General features: G+C 47.3%; 1 protein-coding gene across 1 annotated transcript in view; it reads left to right on the top strand.

Moving 5' to 3' along the window:
• Positions 1-375: 375 nt before the first annotated feature.
• LOC121552468 (alpha-(1,6)-fucosyltransferase-like) overlaps positions 376-24,221 on the top strand; it is a 171,718-nt gene continuing 147,872 nt past the window's right edge. The window contains exon 1 of the mRNA XM_045211273.1: positions 376-750. The gene's annotated coding sequence lies outside the window, so the exon portion shown is untranslated. The remainder of the gene's footprint in view (positions 751-24,221) is intronic.

Genomic DNA, 24,221 nt, shown 5'->3' with positions numbered 1-24,221 from the left:
GACCCAACAACCGTGATGGCGATGAGAGGGTCGGAGATGGCTGAGTATGAATTAATACGTCCGCGTTGTATGCCCGTGCTTTATAGCTGTGTAAAGGGAAAATGATTTGCAGCTACCCTGGCCAGCCAGGTAGCCTGTGCTGTAAATTGATGAACTTTTGCCTGCGTTATTTAATTTTACAGCACATAAATATGTGGCTCTTAAAACGATGATATGTGCAAAGTCATAAAATGCAAGGTGGGTAAATTGACATGACGGCCTGCCATGCCGCGGAGGAGTCCATGCTTTTAGTGCGCAATGACCAAAAGTGCAGTTGCCGCTTCCTCGCTCTTCCCATTAGAATCGCAGTAGCAGAGTCAGAGTGCTTATGTAGGCTATGTGACTGCCAGACCTCTCTTTCTCTCTGACACCGATGCGGTGGCACTAGGTAGCAGATTGTCAAACTGCGGGGTGAGGAGCCGCGGAGGGGACGTAAACCCAATAATCGGTGCCACAGGGCCGTCTATCAACGCGGCTGCAGTACAGCAATCTGACACTGGCATGCGCACTGCAGTTTAGAGTCAATTCGAGTCTCCTCTACCGGAGCCACAGGCAGCAGTGACTATTCCGACTACAGCCGTCCCCAGTTCCTGTTTCCGCCGCAGCTTTTTCCAACCGAATTTTGGACCAAAACATCGCTGCTGCGTCAGACTTCAACTTCGTCAGGCCCCCCCTCTCGGATCTCCCGGAAGCCTGGTGTGTCAAGTGAAGGTACGTGTTTTTTCTCTGCTGGTTGTCTCTGTGCATAACGAAAACGCAGTGAGGTGAGGTGAGCTCCGAGCTCGGTCCATATGATTCCAGTCCATCCTTGCCTGGCACGTTGACTGCGTCGCTGCTGCTGTTGAGATCGTGGTGAAAGAATAGCGGTCATGTTTGGAATGACTAGTCCCTATAATAACACCGCTCTGGCCCGGTGTGCTGTGTTATGTCCTGCTCCGAATAGCCAATGGACAGAGCTGTTTCCAAACGATCTCTGTTCAAACATCTCATGCAAGGTGCATGTCCAAAGCATACTTCCACTTTAGGCTACAATGTATCATGGAACAAATGCATTGATTTGATGAACAGGACAGGGTGTATCTGACATGCACACAATACATTGCGAGACATTTCAGACCTATGTGAGAATTGTAATATTCGGAGACCTGCTGCTGATGTGTTGCTCATTCACTGCCTATATTCGTACTATTGTGATGTTATTGTTATGAGCTGTACATGGATGAAAATACTGGTTTAGCGACATAACTAGAAAGTGAAGTGAGCTCACATATCGGGCTCTGACCTCACCCCTGAAAACGTTAGGGAAATAAAATTGACACATGACATGGTCCTATCTGACCATATTATGCTGAATGGATAAAGCCTGTTGTCGGAAGAGTGTTGCTGATGCTGCAGCGCAGTCAGAATACATTTCATTAGAAATTACATTGGATGCACATCTTCCATGTGCACGAAGCACGCACAGCTAGACAGACAGGGTATGGGTTCGTCGGGTTATTGGGTGATGACAGGGGTTAGGCTAGCCTACTGAGCCGCAGTAATGGGTGATACTTCGACCCTGCCAAGCTTGGATATGTCTGCATGTGATGCGACACGAGCAGGAAGAACCGTCCATAATTCATATTTTGTTCTCATTCAGACACGGGAACACAGAACTAGAAAGACTGATAACCCCAGTCTGAGCCGCGCGCGGGATTCTGACTCAATTCAATTCCCACCCAGCTTTGTCACATCAATTCTCGCTGTAAATGCTCATGGTTTAGATTTCGTGTTGCTGTTGTTTCCCAACTTGAGTTTGAGTTAAGGTTCATTCCAGGCACGTATACAGATAGGGCTCTACCTGTGATAAGAGCACATGCCCCTTTGCCCTTCCAGTCTCTAAAGTGCCCTTTTGTTTTGATTAAAACAATAAATATATAATAATAATTCATATACAGTTTTTGTCATTGTTCACAAATATTTAGTAAAACCCAAAAAAATTTTTTGCTGTAAAAGTGTATTGGGTTTACTCATAATATGTGTCTTATTTTCCTGAATTTACTTTATTAGTGTAAATTCAAATAACTTATTCAATTATTTTACTCAAAAACATATGAAATTACATTTAATCAATAATATTGTGTGTAAATTCGTTGCCTGAATTTTAAAAAGTAGATTCAATACCTCATGTTTAAGAAAAGGTAGCAGGACACCAGGAAAGTTGTCAAACAAATAAACATTTATTTGTTAAGATACTTGACATGTTTTTTTTTTCTTCTCTTTAGCTATATCAAAATACAAATAGTAAATATACAAACAAGACAGGGCCGGATTACCAAACTGGCACGCAGAGCACGTCCCCCTGGCATACAGAGATCGGGGGGCCCCCAGAAAGCATATTATAGCAACATTTGTAGAATAGCTTTAAAAATTACATTTTCTCTCAGCATGGCAAAATGTGTAGAATAGCAGGAAATTAGTTTTAAACTGCAAAATTCTCTCAACCTCATGACAAAATGTGAACAAAAGCATGAGATGAGCTTAAAAACAGCACATTTGACAGCACATTTGCCCCATGAAGTGTAGAATTGCAGGAAATTAGCTTTAAAACTGCAACAGTTTCTCTTAGCCTCATGACAAAATGTGTAGAATAGCATTATAAAACTGCACATTTTGCTCTGGCATATACATGAAGTGCCTTATAGGGTAGGGGCTAGGGGTTGTTTCTCAACAGCGCTGCTTACTCAAATAGAGCAGGGCATCTTTCTTTGAGGTCTTCAACGCTGGGAGATAGGTTGATGACTTCATGTATTCTGTGTGCAAACGTCTTTGCCATTTCCTCTTTTATCACCCTGGTGTTGTCCCTCTTCTCTGCTTCAGTCCGTAATTCAATCATAGCTTGCTCCAGACTTTCTTCATTTTCCCCTGTCGGGTAAGGGGGGAGGTAGTTGATCTCTCTGTCATCAGGATTCTTAAGGTTGGTTAGATAATTCCCCATGCTTTGTTGCCAGCCATAGTAGCCTGAGAATGAGCCAGGTTATTTTAGACATGGGTGTTTCTTGGTAAGTGCCTCTGCCATGGCAATAGTCTGTACAGCTGATGGATAGGCAGTGTATGTATAAATACATTCAGCAAACTTCTCAAATACGTCTGACTTGACCTTTGTGGTGGTCAGAAGAGTGCTGGCCTTCCTGTAGGCTTCATTGGCTCAATCAAGGATCATCTCGGTTTCATAAGCGAACTGTGGGATTGGGAACTCTTCCGGCCCCGGTACTCCGTGGAGATTGTATAACAGTGTCCTGTGAGGTCGGAGGAACCGGCATAGGAACCGGCAGAGGACCCAGCAGAGGAACCAGCATCATAGTCAGATGAATGCTGTGAAGAGACACTGTCAAAGCTTTCATTATGAGGATACATGGTCAGAACGATAGGGGGCGGGGCACTGCACACAACTTTGATAGTGTCTTTGTGTTTAATTTGGTCAGTTGAACTAAGGGTGAAGTAATGCTCAAATTCAGAGTCCATATACTGGAGCCTGAAGTCTTCAGTGATTCCAAAGGACTCCTTAATCGCTATATTTAGTTCCTCCATGGTTGCTGGGATTCCCGAGGGAAGTATTAACTTCTCAATTTTATGGTCAATGATCACTCTGAGCTTTGCATCCATGTTGTCTTCTGGGAGCCTAAAGGAATGTGAATAGAGACAAGGTCAATTACATCCCTAGCAGAAGCTTTTGAAAGATCATACACTCAGTAGATAACAGGTATTATTATGATTGCCTTAAGACAGTTGCTCTACATTCATGTTCATCAGAATATGCCATTATGTTAAATTATATATGTTTTAAAATAATCACAGGAAAAACATATTTCAGTATTCTGTTGTCAGAGAAATCAGTGCTATAAAATAAATCCTGGCAACTGTAAACGTTTACACAGTTAATCACAATGCATTACCTAAAATTTGCAACAAATGTGAAGTTTCAATGTAACCACGTGCTTTCCTGCCACATTGTATGCTGCCAAGGTGTACACATCACCACGTTTCTGGTGCTCCACAATAATCACTTTCCCAGTGCACTCCAGTTGAATGATCTCAGATGCTCTTCATACCAGGAACTGAGTGGCTTTACAATGAAGTTGACATTGTTTTCCAAGATGGCTATCTGAATAATCTCAACAAAGTCAGGTAGTCCTCCAGTAGAGCCATAAGTCAAGCTCCATAGTAGGATACAGCTTTGGATAACTGTGCAATTATTAGGGTTGGCTTCCTGTATGTCCACATGCAGCACATCTAAAGGCATAGAGGATACTTTAGTGACACACAAGGCAGGTTTCTCCACATTTGCATGCAAGTGGTATGCCATCATCAGCTGATGTCTTGTTGAAAGGGACAGCAATACATTTTTGAAATTACTGGTGTACCTCACAACTTGCTTAAAGAAACAATGTTTTGCCTCAAAGTGCATTATCCATGGTCCAACCAGAGGCTTCTATCACTCCAGGGTAGTGTTCCAAAATAAATGATGTTTTGGTGTCAATGTCTCCTGAGGGAAAACTTCTAAAAATCTATGACAATGTTCAGATATTTTATTAGAGATACTTTCCGCTGTGTGGACAGGGGCCACTACCAGTTCAACAATGTCCTTTAAAGTCTTGAGAATCTGCAATGCAGGCTCATCCGAAGGTACCCCTTGACCCAACAATGAGTGGCAACAACCGTATTAGGGCCCAGTTCTCGTGTGGATTTCCCCCTATACTTCTGCGAGTAGCAACATTTATTGGGACTGATTGAGGGTTGTTAGTTTTATCCGTCCACTTGTATGGGAACTGTTTGATTGATTCGTTGAGTTCAGTCAAAGTTAAGCACTTCTTCTTGATAAAAATATTAAAGCACAATGCTAGTTTCTTTGGAAAGACGCGTTCAAAAAGGTCATGTAGTACATCAGGTGGGTAACCAGAGACAAAGTGAAAGTGATTCAGTTTCTCAGTCAATGGACAAGGTTGTGTTAAGGTAGGGTTTTACTTTACACTTTGAATGTGTAAAATATGGTCCTGCTTTGTCCGAGATGAAAATGCTCTTGACCGCACTTCCTTTTGCTGGTATTCGGAATGCTGTCCAAGACAGAACCTACAGAAAAAAACCTTCAACAAGTCCACTAATCGAATGAGCACCAACATTATCTGCTGCAACTTTGATAGTTTTACCAAGAGTGGAAATGAAAGTCCCTTCCTGTTCGAAGATGGCAAGATCTTTCAAAAGTAGTTCCAAGACTGCTTCATGCCCACCCTTCTTACATCATCAGCTTTGCAAAGAACAGCTAAGTACAGTGCATTCAAAAAGTATTCAGACCCCTTTCCTTTTTCCACATTTTGTAACGTTACAGCATTATTTTAAATTGATTAAATTCATTTTGTTCCTCATCAATCCACACACACTACCCCATAATGACAAAGTGAAAACAGGTTTTTTAGAAATGTTTACAGAAAAACAGAAATACCGTATTTACATAAGTATTCAGACCCTTTGCTATGAGACTCGAAATTGAGCTCAGGTGCATCCTGTTTCCTTTGATCATCCTTGAGATGTTTCTACAACTTGATTGGAGTCCACCTGTGGTAAATTCAATTGATTGGACATGATTTGGAAAGGCACACACCTGTCTATATAAGGTCCCACAGATGAGAGTACATGTCAGAGCAAAAACCATGCCATGAGGTCGAAGGAATTGTCTGTAGAGCTCCAAGACTGGATTGTGTTGAGGCACAGATCTGGGGAAGAGTACCAAAACATTTCTGCAGCATTGAAGGTCCCCAAGAACACAGTGGCCTCCATCATTCTTAAATGGAAGAAGTTTGGAACCACCAAGACTCTTCCTAGAGCTGGCCGCCCGGCCAAACTGAGCAATCGGGGGAGAAGGGCCTTGCTCAGGAAGGTGACTAAGAACCCAATGGTCACTCTGACAGAGCTCCAGAGTTCCTCTGTGGAGATGGGAGAACCTTCCAGAAAGACAATCATCTCTGCAGCATTCCACCAAACAGGTCTTTATGGTAGTGGCCAGATGCAAGCCACTCCTCAGTAAAAGGCACATGACAGCCCGCTCAGGATCGAAGGAAAGATGAACGGAGCAAAGTACAGAGAGATCCTTGATGAAAACCTGCTCCAGAGCGCTCAGGACCTCAGACTGGGGCGGAGGTTCACCTTCCAACAAGACAACGACCCTAAGCACACAGCCAAGACAACGCAGGAGTGGCTTCGGGACAAGTCTCTGAATGTCCTTGAGTGGCCGAGCCAGAGCCCGGACGTTAACCCGATTGAACATCTCTGGAGAGACCTGAAAATAGCTGTACAGCGATGCTCCCCATCCAACATGACAGAGCTTGAGAGGATCTGCAGAGAAGAATAGGAGAAACACCCCAAATAAAGGTGTGCCAAGCTTGTAGAATCATACCCAAGAAGACTTGAGGCTGTAATCGCTGCCAAAGGTGCTTCAACAACGTACTGAGTAAAGGGTCTGAATACTTATGTAAATGTAATAGCTACATTTGGTAGCTAACTTAGCTTGCAAATCAGAGTTGAAACAAGCTATCGAGCTGCCCAGTTAACGTTACACAAAGGCTACCTATCGTTAGGTAGCTATATACATTTCTAAATTCTAGAGGTAATTGGCCAGCTCGATCCGCTTTGAATTCAAAATGACAACAGCAACGAGGTTAGCGAGCTAGCCATATTCAGGGAAGTACAAAGTGATTAAAACCAAAGACTTCCAATGAGTTCAATCACTCCATTATCTCTCTCTTTGGTTATCCTCATCAAATATTGTTAAATTTTGAGCAACATAAAATTGTAAAATGAAATAACAAACGACTTTCAGTAATTTTTACAAAGTATATATGTATATTTTTTAATCAATCTCGATTGACCCCAGAATTATTTTTTACAGTGTAGGATTTTAGGGTTAAGGTTAGGGTTAGGAGTTAGGTTAAAGGGTTAGTGGTTAGGGTTAGGGGAAGGGTTAGCTAACATGCTAAGTAGTTGCAAAGTAGCTAAAAAGTAGTAAGTACACTACATTTACATTTACATTTTAGTCATTTAGCAGACGCTCTTATCCAGAGCGACTTACAGTTAGTGAGTGCATACATTATTATTTATTTTTTTTGCATACTGGCCCCCCGTGGGACATGACCAAAAGTATGTGGACACCTGCTCGTCGAACATCTCATTCCAAAATCATGTGCATTAGTATGGAGTTGGTCCCCCCTTTGATGCTATAACAGCTTCCACTCTTCTGCAAAGGCTTTCCAGTAGATGTTGGAACATTGCTGCGGGGACTTGCTTCCATTCAGCCACAAGAGCATTAGTGAGGTCGGGCACTGATGTTGGGCGATTAGGCCTGGCTCGCAGTCTGTGTTCCAATTTATCCCAAAGGTGTTCGATGGATTTGAGGTCAGGGCTCTGTGCAGGCCAGTCAAGTTCTTCCACACTGATCTCGACAAACCATTTCTGTATGGACCTCGCATTGTGCACGGGGGCACTGTCATGCTGAAACAGGAAAGGCCCTTCCCCAAACTGTTGCCACAAAGTTGGAAACACAGAATCGTCTAGAATGTCATTGTATGCTATAGCGTTAAGATTTCCCTTCACTGGAACTAAGGGGCCTAGCCTGAACCGTGAAAACCAGCCCCAGACCATTATTCCTCCTCCACCAAACTTTACAGTTGGCGCTACGCATTAGAGCAGGTAGCGTTCTCCTGGCATCCGCCAAACCCAGATTTGGCCGTCGGACTGCAAGATGGTGAAGTCTGATTCATCACTCCAGAGAACACGTTTCCACTGCTTCCAAAGTCCTATGGCGGCGAGCTTTACACCACTCCAGCCAAAGCTTGGCATTGCGCATGGACTTGTGTGCAGCTGCTCAGTCATGGAAACCCATTTCATGAAGCTCCCGACGAACAGTTATTGTGCTGACGTTGCTTCCAGAGGCAGTTTGGAACTCGGTACTGAGTGTTGAAACAGAGGACGGACGATTTTTATGTGCTACGCGCTTCAGCACTCAGCGGTCAGGTTCTGTGAGCTTGTATGGCCTACCACTTCGCATCTAAGCCGTTGCTGCTCCTAGACATTTCCACTTCACAATAACAGCACTTACAGTTGACTGGGGCAGCTCTAGCAGGGCAGAAATCTGAAGAACTGACTTGTTGGAAAGGTGGCATCCTATGACTGTGCCACGTTGAAAGTTACTGAGCTCTTCAGTAAGGCCATTCTACTGCCAATGTTTGTCTATGGAGATTGCATGGCTGTGTGCTCGATTTTATACACCTGCCAGCAACGGGTGTGGCTGAAATAGCGGAATCCTCTAATTTGAAGGGGTGTCAACATACTTTTGTATATACAGTTGAAGTCGGAAGTTTACATACACCTTAGCCAAATACATTTAAACTCAGTTTTTCACAATTCCTAACATTTAATCCTAGTAACATTTCCCTGTATTAGGTCAGTTAGGATCACCACTTTATTTTAAGAACGTGAAATGTCAGAATAATTGTAGAGAGAATGATTTATTTCAGCTTTTATTTCTTTCATCACATTCACAGTGGGTCAGAAGTTTACATACACTCAATTAGTATCTGGTAGCATTGCCTTTAAATTGTTTAACTTGGGTCAAACGTTTTGGGTAGCCTTCCACAAGCTTCAACAAAAAGTTGGGTGAATTTTGGCCCATTCCTCCTGACAGAGCTGGTGTAACTGAGTCAGGTTTGTAGGCCTCCTTGCTCGCACACGCTTTTTCAGTTCTGCACACACATTTTCAATAGGATTGAGGTCAGGGATTTGTGATAGCCACTCCAATACCTTGACTTTGTTGTCCTTAAGCCACTTTGCCACAACTTTGGAAGTATGCTTGGGGTCATTGTCCATTTGGAAGACCCATTTGTGACCAAGCTTTAACTTCCTGACTGATGTCTTGAGATGTTGCTTCAATATATCCACATAATTTTCCTTCCTCATGATGCCATCTATTTTGTGAAGTGCACCAGTCCCTCCTGCAGCAAAGCACCCCCACAGCATGATGCTGCCACCTCCGTGCTTCATGGTTGGGATGGTGTTCTTCGGCTTGCAATCCATCCCCTTTTTCCTCCAAACATAACAATGGTCATTATGGCCAAAAAGTTATATTTTTGTTTCATTAGACCAGAGGACATTTCTCCAAAAAGTATGATCTTTGTCCCCATGTGCAGTTGCAAACTGTAGTCTGGCTTTTTTATGGCGGTTTTGGAGCAGTGGCTTCTTCCTTGCTGAGCGGCCTTTCAGGTTATGTTGATATAGGACTTGTTTTACTGTGGATATAGATACTTTTGTACCTGTTTCCTCCAGCATCTTCACAAGGTCCTTTGCTGTTGTTCTTGGATTGTTTTTCACTTCTCACACCAAAGTTGCAAAGTTGCTAATTGGCTCAAGTTGTCCTTGATGAGAATCGAACACACAACCTTTTGGTTGCTAGACGTTCACATTATACGCCCACACAACCACCTTCCTATCGTTTTTGCCTTAAAGGGCAACTCCACCACATTCTAACTTAATTTTCTCCAGCACAATACCAGTGTCAACATATGTGAAAACATTCAATTTCTTTTTTTTTCTTTCTTTCGGTATTTTATCCTCTTTTTCTCCCCAATTTCAATCTTGTCTCATCGCTGCAACAGGCTTGGGAGGCATGTGTCCTCCGAAACATGAACCGCTAAATAGCGATTCTTAACACCCGCCCGCACCAATGTGTCAGAGGAAACACAGTTCAACTGAAGACCGAGGTCAGCCTGCAGGCGCCTGGCCCGCCACAAGGAGTCGCTAGAGCGCAATGAGCCAAGTAAAGCCCCCTCCCAGCCAAACCCTCCTCTAACCACATTGAGCCAATTGTGCGCTGCCCTATGGGACACCTGGTAGTGATACAGCCCGGGATCGAACCCGGGTCTGTAGTGATGCCTCTAACACTGCAATGCAGTGCCCTAGACCGCTGCGCCACTTGGGAGGCCTTATTCCTAAGTTTTGTAGAAAAAAATAGAAAGTTAAAAAGTTCTACCCGATCATCAAAAGTTAAAACATAAAAAATAAGTGATTTTCAAACACTATGAGATTCGCGGTGACATGGGGAGCAAGAACATACCCTCCCTTGGGCTAGAAACTCGTTGCAGGTTTTGAAAATTACTGTTTGTTACTTTTAATCCTACCCTGTCATATCACAGAGAAACATTTTTTAACCACAACATTGTTTTCACTTGCTTGATGCTGGACATGATGGATATGAGGTAGAAAAGTGGCAGAATTTTCCTTTAAGTAACATTATGTCTTATGTAACTATACTAAACGTAACATATCATACATATTTGAGTGTCCCAGATTTTATTGACTATTTCCGGTTTATGAGACCAGCCTGAATTAAGAGGGATGCTGCCCATAACCTTTTGTGCAGCATATGCCTACCTGACTCCTTTGTTAGCTTGACTATTTCTAGCAATAAACTTTGTATCAACACTAGGCTGTTAAGATGATGAAACGGTCCCTCTGAGGAGAGGACAGTGAAACTCGACGCTTCTGGACAACTAATGCATCATTAATGCTTATCTAATACAGTGATGCCTCGCAAATGGAAGCGAATTGGTTGAGTAAGTAGCCGTAATCCATCCATGAATAAGTAAACAGCTATATATTGTGTTGACAGATACATCATTATAGTGCCTATCAGTCCGTTATCACTGGCACGGTAGCCGCAAATGGCGGCCTGCCTTGAGATAGACCTAAGCTAGGCCTATTATTGGGCTTTGATATTCAGACATTTCAAGGGAAAAACGACAATTGCTCTCATTGGTTCTCCGCAGACAGGTTAAATGATGGCTTTTCGATTTACAGGCCTACAGATTAAGTTTGAATATGAGTGTAATAATAAATATGTAATAAGTAAGTGTTTAATAACAACATTATCCAGGGGCGCAACTTTGGTTTTAGAAGTGGGGGGGACATAACTTGGTGGGGGGTCTGGGGGTCCCCCTATTTTCTAGGGCATCTAAAGATCATTTCTACACAATTGAATATGTCCCATAGCCCTTCTAGCCATCTCTACTTAGAACAACAAAAAGTAAGCAAAAATGCCCACAGTCATCAAGCTAGGTAAGATATAATTATTAAATATGTTTAAGTGATTGATAAAAATGAACTATATTTTTGTTCAGTGTAATTCATATCATAGGCCTAATAGTACTTTAGAGCTCTTTTTACTTGCACACAATATAGCTGGGTCACCCATCCTGCACCTAGGAGTCCACGGCCCTGCAGCGCCCCAACCCAACACAGCCCACTCAGCCTTAGGATCTTAGTGAAACATTCATTATTGGTTTCATGACAACCATCAGTATGGCAGACCCCCAGGGCCAGGACTGAGCAGCTCAGCAGCTAGGGATTGCCTAAATAGGTATCTCCCCTGACGTGGGCATGTTTTCAATACATACTCCTTTTGTCGTACAGGATTCCATATAAGGCATCCAGACCTTATGAAAGTTGCACAGTATACCCTTAATCTTGTAATAAATCAAATCTAGTGATACATAACTTGACATTTCTTCCATCCATTGTAGGAGGATAACCAACCTTCCAATTAATAGCACTCCAGTTCTTAACCGCTATAAATGCTAGTTTACACAGTTTCTTCTGATAACAGTCTCCAGTATCAACATTTCCAATCAAACAAAAACAGGGAGAAGGGAGAATCTGTAGACAGGCTGAGATAAAAGAACAAGGTCTTTTCCAGAATTCAGCCAGCCTTCACAAGACCATAACATATGCAAATATGTCCCCTTGTGATGCGTTATTTGAAGGAGTCAGGCACAGGAGGGTAAATCACAGTATACAGAGTGTATTCCGTAATCCAGCGTTACCAGTCCAGTGCGCAAAACAGGCGCACTGGAACAAACATGCACACGGGGAAAATACCCCTGCAATACAAAATACTGAGCTCAACCGAGCTACTAATCCTCACAAAGAACAATCACCCTCAAGGACAAGGGGAGCAGAGGGAACACTTAAACACGTACTAATGAGGGGAATTTGAACCAGGTGTGTGTAATTGACAAGATAAGACAAACGGTATGATGAGATATGGAGCGGCAGCGGCTAGAAGGCCGGTGATGACGAACACCGAAGCCTGCCCGAAGAAGGAGGGGAGCTCCAGCAGCACGCCGACCCCGGCCTCGGGGACGGCCAGGAGGACGCAGAGCAGGGCTAGCCGGATGGCGATGGTGGAAATCCTGCAACAGGGAGGGATCGAGGACATCCCTCACTGGGACCCAGCACCGTTCCTCCGGACCATACCCCTCCCACTCCACGAGGTACTGAATGTCCCCCACCCGACGCCACGATTCCAGGATGGAACGGATGGAGTACGCCGGGGCCCCCTCGATGTCAAGAGGAGGCGAAGGGACCTCCCGCACCTCAGACTCCTGGAGCGGACCAGCCACCACCGGCCTGAGGAGAGACACATGAAACGAGGGGTTAATACGTAATTATGGGTGAGTAATAACCTATAGGTAACCTCGTTGATTCTCCTCAGGACTTTGAACGGCCCCACAAACCGCGGGCTCAGCTTCCGGCAGGGCAGGCGGAGGGGCAGATTCCGGATCGAGAGCCAGACCCGCTCACCCAATACGAAGACTGGGGCCTCACTGCGGTGGCGGTCAGCGTTGGCCTTCTGACGACGCACGGCGCGTTGGAAGTGGACGTGGGCAGCGTCCCACATCTCCTCTGCACGCTGAAACCAGTCATCCACCGCATGAACCTCGGTCTGGCTCTGGTGCCACGGTCCCAGAACCAGTTGGTAACCTAAAACACATTGGAATGGCGTTAGGTTAGTGGAGGAGTGACGGAGCGAGTTCTGGGCATATTCGGCCCATGGCAAGAACACGACCACTCCCCCGGCCGGTCCTGGCAGTAGGACCGCAGGAACCTACCCACATCCTGATTTATCCGTTCCACCTGCCCATTAGACTCGGGGTGGAAACCAGAGGTCAGGCTGACCGAGACCCCCAGACGTTCCATGAACGTCTTCCAGACCTTGGATGTGAACTGGGGACCCCGGTCAGACACTATATCCTCTGGTATCCCGTAGTGCTGGAAGGCGTGTGTAAACAGGGCGTCCGCTGTTTGCAGGGCCGTGGGGAGACCGGGCAGAGGAAGTAGGCGGCAGGCCTTGGAAAAGCGGTCCACAATGACCAGGATGGTGGTGTTACCTTGGGAGAGGGGAAGATCGGTAAGGCAATCAACACTCAGGTGAGACCATGGTTGTTGTGGAACTGGTAAAGGCTGTAACTTACCCGCTGGGAGGTGCCTAGGTGCCTTACTCTCTGCGCACACCGAGCAGGAGGTGACATACACCCTCACGTCCTTAGCCAAGGTAGGCCACCAGTACTTTCCGGACAGGCAGCGCACTGTACGACCGATACATGGGTGACCAGAGGAGGGTGACGTGTGCTCCCAGTAGATCAAACGGTCACAGATAAGAGCAGGCACGTACTGCAGCCCAGCTGGACACTGAGGTGGAGATGGCTCTGTGTGTAACGCCTGCTCTATATCCACGTCCATCGCCCATACTACCGGCGCCACAATGCAGGAGGCCGGGAGTATTGGGGTGTTGTCTCTGGGCCTCTCATCTTTGTCATACAGCCGTGTCAATGCGTCTGCCTTCACGTTCTTCGTACCCGGGATGTATGATGGTGTGAAATCAAACCGGGTGAAGAATAGGGCCCACCTGGCCTGGCGAGGATTCAGCCTCCCCGCTGCCCGGACGTACTCCAGGTTACGGTGGTCCGTCCAGACGATGGAAGGGTGTTTCGCCCCTTCGAGCCAATACCTCCACACGGTCAGGGCTCGGACAACAGCCAACAGCACCCGATCACCAACGTCGTAGTTCTGCTCCGCCAGGGCTGAGCTTCTTAGAGAAGAAGGAACAGGGGCGGAGCTTGGGTGGCATGCCCGAGCGTTGAGATAGGACAGCGCCTATCCCTACCTCGGACACATCCACTTCCACTACGAACTGTAGTGATGGATTGGGGTGGGCCAGTACCGGGGCTGAGGTGAACAGACCCCTCAGGTTACTGAAGGCCCTGTCCGCCACAGCAGACCAGTGGAGCCGGGACGGCCCACCCTTCAACAGAGATGTAATGGGATCTGCGACCTTGCCAAAGCCCCAGATAAACCTCTGATAGTAGTTGGCGAAGCCAATAAAGCGCTGCACCTCCTTAACCGTGGTTGGAGTCGGCCAATTACACACGGCTGAAATGCGATCTCCCTCCATCTCCACACCTGAGGTGGTAATGCGGTAACTGAGGAAGGAGACGGACTGCTGGAAAAACAGACACTTTTCTGCCTTGGCATAAAGGTATTTTTCCACAGTCGGGCCAGCACTTTGCGAACCAGTGACACATGCTCGGCGCACGTAGTGGAATAAACCAGAATGTCATGGATGTAGAACACTACACTGCGACCAAGCATGTCCCGAAACACCTCGTTCACAAAGGACTGGAAGACGGATGGAGCATTCATCAAACCGTAGGGCATCACCAGGTATTCATGATGCCCCGTGGTTGTGCTGAATGCTGTCTTCCACTCATCCCCCTCTCGGACACGCACCAGGTTGTACGCACTCCGGAGATCTAATTTGGTGAAGAAGCGTGCCCCATGCATAGACTTGATCACCGAAGGCATGAGGAGGAGAGGACAACTAAATCATATCGTCTCCTTCTTCAGTGATCGATAATCAATGCAAGGGTGCAGAACGCCGTCTTTCTTCTTCACAGAAAATAAACTAGAGGAGGCGGGTGAAGTGGAGGGACGTATAAACCCCTGGCACAGGGACTCGGTGACGTATGTTTCCATAGCCTCCGTTTCAGCCTGTGACAGGGGATAAACATGACTCCTGGGAGGCACAGCGTCTACCCGGAGGTTTATCGCGCAATCGCCCGCCCGATGAGGTGGTAACTTGGTCAAATCGAGGTATTCGGGGGGAATGTGCACGGTGGATGTACTGTCTGGATTTTCCACCGTGGTTGCACCAACGGAAACACCGAGACACCTACCCTGACACTCTCGCAACCACCTCGTGAGAAGTACCATAGGGAAAGCAGGAGACTCAATGATAAAAAACGTGACTTCCCTAACAAACCCGGACCCTAATGGTCGACTGTCAAGTGCTCTGATGGGGACTGGAATGGATAGGGGAACCAATGAAATGCCTAGACTGTGTGAGAATGCCCTGTCCATAAAGATCCCAGCTGCGCCTGAATCGACAAGCGCCTTACACTGGGGAACTACAATGTGATCAGGAAAGTGGATGGGTAGGGTACAGTGCGCAGCAGAGGGCTCTGAACAAGTGTGGGTGTTCGATACCTGGGGTGATGCGAGAGGGCCCTGCCTGCCGCCTCCAGACCCAAAAGAACGCTGATGACATTGTGTGGTGTAATGTCCCTTCGTGCCACCAGCGTGACACTAGTGCTGTCATCCTCCGCTCTCTCGGATCGCAGCTCCAACCAGCTCCATCAGCTCGTGATCCGAGTCGGCCGGGGTTGGAACGGGCACACCCCCTCCAGGACATCCTCTGGCTGCCAGCAGGTTGTCCAAACGGATGGTCATGTCCACCAGTTGCGTGAAGGACAACATGGTGTCCCGGCAGGCTAGCTCCCTTCGGACGTCCTCCCGCAGATGGCACTGGAAGTGGTCGATAAGTTAAACTGCAGGAATTTGTCAGAGACTCTATGAACATGACTGGGCATTCTAACATATCTGTATCCATTCATCATCATCAATAGAGTCTCCCAGGTCTTCCTCACATTTTTATCTTTCATGTTTTGTGTAATCGGGAAAAGCCTCTATCAACCCTTGATACAGTTTGGAAATCAACTTTAGAGGTTTGTCAGATCTTTGAAGCTTCTTGCTTGTTCAGTGTTTGCTGCACAGAGAGAATAAAGTTTTGTATCGGCAGAAGTTCACCTCTGCTCTGTCACAGACTGGCTTTCCTGCCTGCCTGACCCTGATGAGACCCCTGACGCTGCTCAGATGAGGCATGACAAATAATGACCTTGGTGTAGATTTATGCATTATATTATCAATGGATAGAATCAGTGGTTCAATAATATAAATTACTATTATTCCCAGATCCCAGACTGTAGCCTTTGTTTCAATTCACTGATTGTTATAACATACTGCAAAATTCACCAGAGCTCGGTCTTCTATGGCTGTCTGACCCTGCAGGGACACCTGTCACCATCTGATCTGGCTAAGACATTAGCATTTTTGCATTTTAGTCATTTAGCAGACGCTCTTATCCAGAGCGACTTATAGTTAGTGAGTGCATACATTTTTCATACTGGCCCCCCATGGGAATCAAACCCACAACCCTGGCGTTGCAAACGCCATGCTCTACCAACTGAGCTACACGGGGCCCCATTATCTACAGAGAGGACATATGAATACAAAAATTATTGCCTCGATATGTCGAGATCACAACTTATTTATCTCATCATCACAACATAACAAAAGTTGTTTTGTCGAGATAACGAAATAAACTCTATAAATAGGAGTGGACGTATTGATGATAGATTGACAGTATGGTTGAGGCGGCAGAGCCCATGGTGTATCCGCACATACGTTTCCACTGATTGCTACACCAAGAGATAGTACATTTCATGCTAACATAACTGATATGTATATAATTCTAAGGGACACTTCATGTTTTATGGATAATATTTAAATATACAGCGTGGGTGATCTCCATTCCTGACAGGTTGATCAGATTCAATTTCAGCCTCAGAGCTTGATCAGATTCAATAGCAGCCTCAGAGGCTGATGTCAGGATTCTGCCTTGTAGGCTGTTTCATAGTGTCACGGTCGTCTATGTCGTCCAAGTATGACCAAGGCGCAACGTGTCCAAGAAACATGACTTTATTTAGCAAAGTAACCAAAATCCAAAACAAAAGACGACTCAATGAAGTCCACGGTACACAGACCGAAAACGGAACAAAAACCCACAATTCCCACAGGAAAACATACAGATAAATATGGCTCCCAATCAGAGATAACGAGCCGACAGCTGACACTCGTTACCTCCGATTGGGAGTCATTGACCAAACCTAGAAAAGAACCCCACAGAAATGCAAACATAGAAATACACCCAAATACCCAACAAAACAAAATACACCCTGGCTCAAATACAACAGTCCCGGAGCCAGAGTGTCACAGTACCCCCCCCTAAAGGTGCGAACTCCGGGCGCACCAGCATACAGTCTAGGGGAGGGTCTGGGTGGGCGTCTGTCCACGGTGGCGGTTCTGGCCCTGGTCGTGGTCCCCACCCCACCTTAGTCACTATCCGCTTCCGTAGCCTCCTCCACATGACCACCCCCCAACTAAACCCCACTGGATTAAGGGGCGGCACCGGACTAAAGGGCAGCACCGGACTAAGGGGCAGCACCGGACTAAGGGGCAGTACCGGACTAAGGGGCAGCACCAGGATAAGGGGCAGCACCGGGCTAAGGGACAGCACCGGACTCAATGGCGGATCCTGGCTGGCTGGCTCTGGCTGATCCTGGCTGGACGGCTCATGGCTGGCTGAAGGATCTGGCTTCAAATGGCTGGCTGACGGATCTGGCTGCTCATGGCTGGCTGACGGATCTGGCTGCTCATGGCTGGCCGACGGATCTGGCTGCTCATGGCTGGCCGACGGATCTGGCTGCTCATGGCTGGCTGAAGGATCTGGCTGCTCATGGCTGGCTGACGGATCTGGCTGCTCATGGCTGGCTGACGGATCTGGCTGCTCATGGCTGGCTGACGGATCTGGCTGCTCATGGCTGGCCGACGGATCTGGCTGCTCATGGCTGGCTGACGGATCCTGTCTGGCGGAAGGCTCTGGCTGATCCTGTCTGGCGGAAGGCTCTGGCTGATCCTGTCTGGCGGAAGGCTCTGGCTGATCCTGTCTGGCAGAAGGCTCTGGCTGATCCTGTCTGGCGGAAGGCTCTGGCTGATCCTGTCTGGCGGAAGGCTCTGGCTGATCCTGTCTGGCGGAAGGCTCTGGCTGATCCTGTCTGGCGGAAGGCTCTGGCTGATCCTGTCTGGCGGAAGGCTCTAGCGGCTCCTGTCTGGCGGAAGGCTTTAGCGGCTCCGGTCTGGCGGACAGCTCTGAAGGCTCATGGCAGACGGGCGGCTTTGCAGGCTCAGTACAGACGGGCAGTTCATGCAGCGCTTGGCAGACGGACAGTTCAGACGGCGTTGGGCAGACAGGCAGTTCAGGCGCCGTTGGGCAGACGGGCAGTTCAAGCGCCGTTGGGCAGACGGGCAGTTCAGGCGCCGTTGGGCAGACGGGCAGTTCAGGCGCCGTTGGGCAGACGGGCAGTTCAGGCGCCGTTGGGCAGACGGGCAGTTCAGGCGCCGTTGGGCAGACGGCAGACTCTGGCCGGCCGAGACGCACTATAGGCCTGGTGCGTGGTGCCGGAACTGGTGGTCCCGGGCTGAGGACACGTATCTCAGGGCTAGTGCGGGGAGCAGCAACAGGACGCACAGGACTCTGGGGACACACAGGAGGCTTGGTGCGTGGTGTAGGCACTGGTGGTACTGGGCTGAGGACACGCATCTCAGGGCTAGTGCGGGGAGCAGCAACAGGACGCACAGGACTCTGGGGACACACAGGAGGCTTGGTGCGTGGTGTAGGCACTGGTGGTACTGGGCTGGAGCGGGGAGGTGGCGCCGGAAATACCGGACCGTGCAGGCTTACTGGCTCCCTTGAGCACTGAGCCTGCCCAACCTTACCTGGTTGTATGCTCCCCGTCGCCCGACCAGTACGGGAAGGAGGAATAACCCGCACCGGGCTATGTAGGCGAACCGGGGACACCATGCGTAAGGCTGGTGCCATGTAAGCCGGCCCGAGGAGACGCACTGGTGGCCTGATGCGTTGGACCGGCTTCATGACATCCGGCTCAACGCTCAATCTAGCCCGGCCGATACGTGGAGCTGGAATGTACCGAACCGGGCTATGCACGCGTACAGGAGACACCATGCGCTCTACTGCGTAACACGGTGTCTGCCCGTACTCTCGCTCTCCACGGTACGTACAGGGAGTAGGCGCAGGTCTCCTACCTGACTTTGCCACACTCCCTTTAAGCCCCCCCCCAATAAATTTTTGGGTAGTACCCACGGGCTTCCAGCCTCGACTCCGTGCTGCCTCCTCATACCACCTCCTCTCGGCTTTAGCTGCCTCCAGCTCTTCACGAGGGCGGCGATATTCTCCCGGTTGTGCCCAAGGACCCTTTCCAGCCAGTATCTCCTCCCATGTCCATGAATCCTTTGGAGCTGGGTCCTGTTGCCGCTTGACACGCTGCTTGGTCCTCTTATGGTGGGTTTTTCTGTCACGGTCGTCTATGTCGTCCAAGTATGACCAAGGCGCAACGTGTCCAAGAAACATGACTTTATTTAGCAAAGTAACCAAAATCCAAAACAAAAGACGACTCAATGAAGTCCACGGTACACAGACCGAAAACGGAACAAAAACCCACAATTCCCACAGGAAAACATACAGATAAATATGGCTCCCAATCAGAGATAACGAGCCGACAGCTGACACTCGTTACCTCCGATTGGGAGTCATTGACCAAACCTAGAAAAGAACCCCACAGAAATGCAAACATAGAAATACACCCAAATACCCAACAAAACAAAATACACCCTGGCTCAAATACAACAGTCCCGGAGCCAGAGTGTCACACATAGGTAAAGCTGAGGCTGAAATTTCATCTGATCAGCCTGTCAGGAATGGAGCTCACCCACTGTGGATAAATATTATCCACAAACCTGAAGTGTCCCTTATAATTATACACATCAGTTATGCAAGCTAACAACCAGAATAGATAACCAGCTAGCTTGTTAGCTAGCTAGCTAACAAGACTACCTAGCCAACTAGCTAGCTCACAAGACTAGCCAAGTTAGCTGCGTTGTTCCTTGAATGCGATTGGCTGTGGTCTTGTGGGTAGATAAGCTAGCTAGCTAATAAGACTACCTAGCTAACTAGCTCGCTCACAAGACTAGCGAAGTTAGCTGCGTTGTTCCTTGAATGCGATTGGCTGTGGTCTTGTGGGTAGCACTCAGCCTGTGAGACAGGGCTGCCTGTCAGGTATCATTCAGGGCTTAAATGCCCCACGAGGGCTTAGCTCCCCCACAAGCTAGTAGCTCAATGTAAGGGACATTTAGCTTGCTAACATTCTAATTTATAAACTGATAATGAGCTCCAAACACAAATGAAAGCATCATGTTAGCATGAAATGTACCATCCCCCAGTGTAGCAATCAACAAAAACCTATGTGCTGATCCACCGTGGGCTCTGCCGCATCATGCCATGATGAGCATAGTGTTGTGTACTGACTGTGCACCATGACAGTGAAGCCTGTAGAGCTGTTTATACCATGTAATTGTGAAAAGTAGGGAATTAGCTAGGGAAACTGAAGCTGTGGCTTCACACAGCCTGTCCGCACGCTCTGTGGTGTCCATGCGGTCCTAAATTCTGCCGGCTGAAACCGTAAAACAGCTTACCCTCTCTGAGGCGTCCACATGGTCCTAAATCAGCGGTGCAGCATTGTGTTTCACAGTGCAAAGATAAACAGGGGGGACAAATATACAATTTCAGAATGTGTGTGTGTGTGTGGGGGGTCATGTCCCCCCCGTCCCCAGTGAAAGTTGTGCCCCTGCCATTATCAGTTATACATTGCTGATCTATCTATATAATTTGGTAATAACATGAGGCCTATTATGCCTGGAACGGGGATTGCCCCCCCCCCCCCCTCCTTGCACTCTCTTTCTTTCCTCCGTTTGGAATTCAGACCATAGTCCTCTCATCCATAGCTTCATTCCACCGTCTGTCTGTCTTCATTTTGATACTAATCACTTCATTAAACATATCAGCACTGCTCTGCCTCTGAGGTTAGATTGTGTGGCATTAGCTAAAACAAGCTTTGGAATATTTTGTTTCTTTGTTTGTATATTCAACAGTCAGTCGACAGTCACATATATTGGATCAAATAACCACGATGAGCTTTGAGGCTCCCAGTTGGTTTTACTACCTTTGTTTTACATTGCTTTCTGACACACCATGCACCAGCCAAGTAGATTTCTAGTTCAAACATCAGTTGGAATTGTTACTCTGTATGTTTCCGAGCCTGTCTTTACTGGTACCTTGTTCTTTGCACACAAAGAGAGTGTTAATTTCAAGCATCACAGTGTCAACTATGCCGTGTTGGACTCAATGTATATCGCCTTGATATAGGCTAAGTATACATCCGTTTTACATACCACTATTTGCCCAGCTATCCTAGCCTAGATCCCTTTCTCAAACAACACAGGGATGAGATGAGAGCTGACTAGAGAAAAAGCAGGAAACAAACTGTTTGATAGAGTATTCCCAGTTTACATGCCCCATATGACACATATAAAGGCCCTTTGAAGGAGAGAGAACTATGAGAAAGCATCACTTGTATTTACAGTAACAATGCAGCCAAAACAGGAAGGATGGTAGCATCGTGTTGTTTGTATTCTTTATTTCCCAGCTTTCCAATTCGATTTATACAGTCAATAGAGCCAGGCTATAGAAAACAGTCTTTGCTGCTCTTTCTGCTCTGAGAAATGGAAAGTCTTTCAAAATGTCATCCTCTTTTGTGTGTGCATGTGTGTGTCTTCGTGCTCACCTATGTGTGCACGTGCAAATGTAAGTGTGTGTGTGTGTGCCAGGGTGTGCACTAGTGCAGTGTTTCCCAACCCTGGTCCTCGAGTACCCCCAACAGTACACATTTTCATTGTAGCACACCTGATTCAACTTGTCAACTAATCATCAAGCCCTCAATGAGCTGAATGAGGGTTTGTCCAGGGATACAACAAAAATGTGTTCTGTTGGGGGTACTCGAGGACCAGGGTTGGGAAACACTGCGCTAGTGTGTGTGCGTTTGCATCCACACACTAATATAGAGAGGGTCAGAGAACATGTCCGGTAGTGGCATTTCGCTGGCATTCTTTTATGTAAGGCTAGCATTTGATGTCAGTTCACTCTCTGTCCCTTTACCTTCTGTCCCAGGCTTTTGAAGATGGTGGAAAAGAGAGATGAGGAATGATGGAGGAGCATTATCATCCCCCTCTGACATTTGATGTGTGGTGGAAAATTCTTATGAAGTCCAACTAGCTTCCAGACAGACGGGTTAAAGCCTAGCTGACTCGCTCCCAGATGGATTGCATGGTGTGTGTGTGTCGTGAGTCTGCGCGTGTGCGTGTGTGTCATGTGAGTGAGTGTGCGTGCGTGTGTCTGTGGCTTCTCTCAGGCTGTAATGGGAAAGCCCTTGTTATAACCACCACAGGGCAGAATCACTATGGAGTCACTATGGAGACTAGAGAGAAATCAGCTCTCCTTGACTTCCTTCATTTCTGCCATTACCTTTTTTTATGTTTCCATCCTCCTCCCATATTTCTGCTGGAAATGTTGTGCGTATTGTAAGATAGACTGTCTGTCTGACTGTTGAGTGCAAAAGCCAATCACATGGCTAGTCTGGGGGAGGTTTCCATGGTGAAACGTTGCGAAGGGACTGGCGGAACTCCAGAACTAAGTCTGATCCACGGTAATATGATATGTACCATTCTCCGGCAGCTGAAAGAAAAAGGCCCCCGACAGGCCTGTCCTGCCTATATGCCTGTCTGACTGGCTGTCTTAAACAGGTGAATTTCTAAAAAGAGTGGGAGATTAGGGAAAATATATATATGTTTCATGGTTGCGTTGAAAAAGAACCAGCACAATAGAAAAGCAGGCAGGCAAGGTTTCCCAAACTCGGTCCTGGTACCCCAAGGGGTGGACATTTTGGTTTTTGCCCTAGCACTACACAGCTGATTCAAATAATCAACTAATCATCAAGTTGTGATCATTTGAATCAGCTGTGTATTGCTAGGGCAAAAATCACCCGTTGGGATCCCGATGACCGAGTTTGAGAAACACTGCAGTAAGGCGAGGAGACGCGGTGTCTGCTTGGTTTAGTAGCTAACTCTTGATCAGCCTTAACTGCTGCTGCCTATAGGGATTGGGTCTAAGCTTTGAGTGTGTCCTGTCCTTGTCCTTGTGTTTGTCCCTGTCGCCATGGTGACCAGTGATCCTGAACCCGTTCCTTCCCCCAGTGCCTGCTGTTCCGGCTCTGTTTATCCCTGCAGGGTTGCTGTCGTTGAGCTGTTAGTTAGGGATGTGGAGAATCAGTGTGTGTCAGTGTGTGTGTGTGTGTGTGCCTGTGTACTCAGCTATAACTGTGTATATATGCATATGTGTTTGTGTGTGCGTGCATGCGTGTGTGTGTGGGTGGGTGAATGCATGCGTGCATGCGCGTTTGTGTGTCTGTGTGCTTTTGTGTGTGTGTGCTTGCGTGTGCTTGCGTGCGTGCATGCGTGTGTGTGCGTTTGTGTGGGGGTGCGTTTGTGTGAGTGTGTGCATGTGTGTGCATTTCTGTGTGTGTATGTGGTGGTCCGTCAGGGATGCCACTGTTACAGCTGCTAGGAAGTGGGTTGCGACATGGTCCGCTCTAAGGAGAACGTCCAGAAATAGACCCTATGCCCTCATCTAACTGATTTATTCACTTGCTCCCATTTTTTCCCTTTTCACCAGAAAGCACATAACTCTATCCGTGGTTACATAGCCTCATGTCAGTGCATGTCCATGCATGTGCGTGTGTGTGCAAGTGTTTGTGTGTAAGTGTTTAAGGGAGAGGGGCCTTGGCGTACCCAGTGGTCCCGGGTGATGCTTGTTGCACAAGGAACTGATTACACAAGGACATGACAGATTTTTGTAGGTCTTTTTTTGTTTGTCGTAAACTTACACTGCTGGTAAGGTGGCCACTGCAGGGCAGTCTAGCTGAGTATCCAGGAAGAACACAGGCTAAGCCGAGTGGTGGACAATAACATTTATAACCCCTAAAACAACCCTGCCCATCCCTCCCTCCCCCAGGGCCAGAGATGGATGGATAGGGTGATAGAAGTGAATGAGAGGCAGATGTATGGTGAAGAAGGGATGAGGAGGAGAAAGAAATTGTAAAATGGACATCTGTGGTGCCGGACACCAGCCCAATAAAGACACACAACCAGATGCCCTTATGATCCTATAGTGACAATGG

Source organism: Coregonus clupeaformis, chromosome 36 (genome assembly GCF_020615455.1).
Source record: "Coregonus clupeaformis isolate EN_2021a chromosome 36, ASM2061545v1, whole genome shotgun sequence".
NCBI lineage: Eukaryota > Metazoa > Chordata > Actinopteri > Salmoniformes > Salmonidae > Coregonus > Coregonus clupeaformis.
The sequence above is the reverse complement of the archived record's forward strand: the minus strand, read 5'-3'. Positions and strand labels throughout refer to the sequence as shown.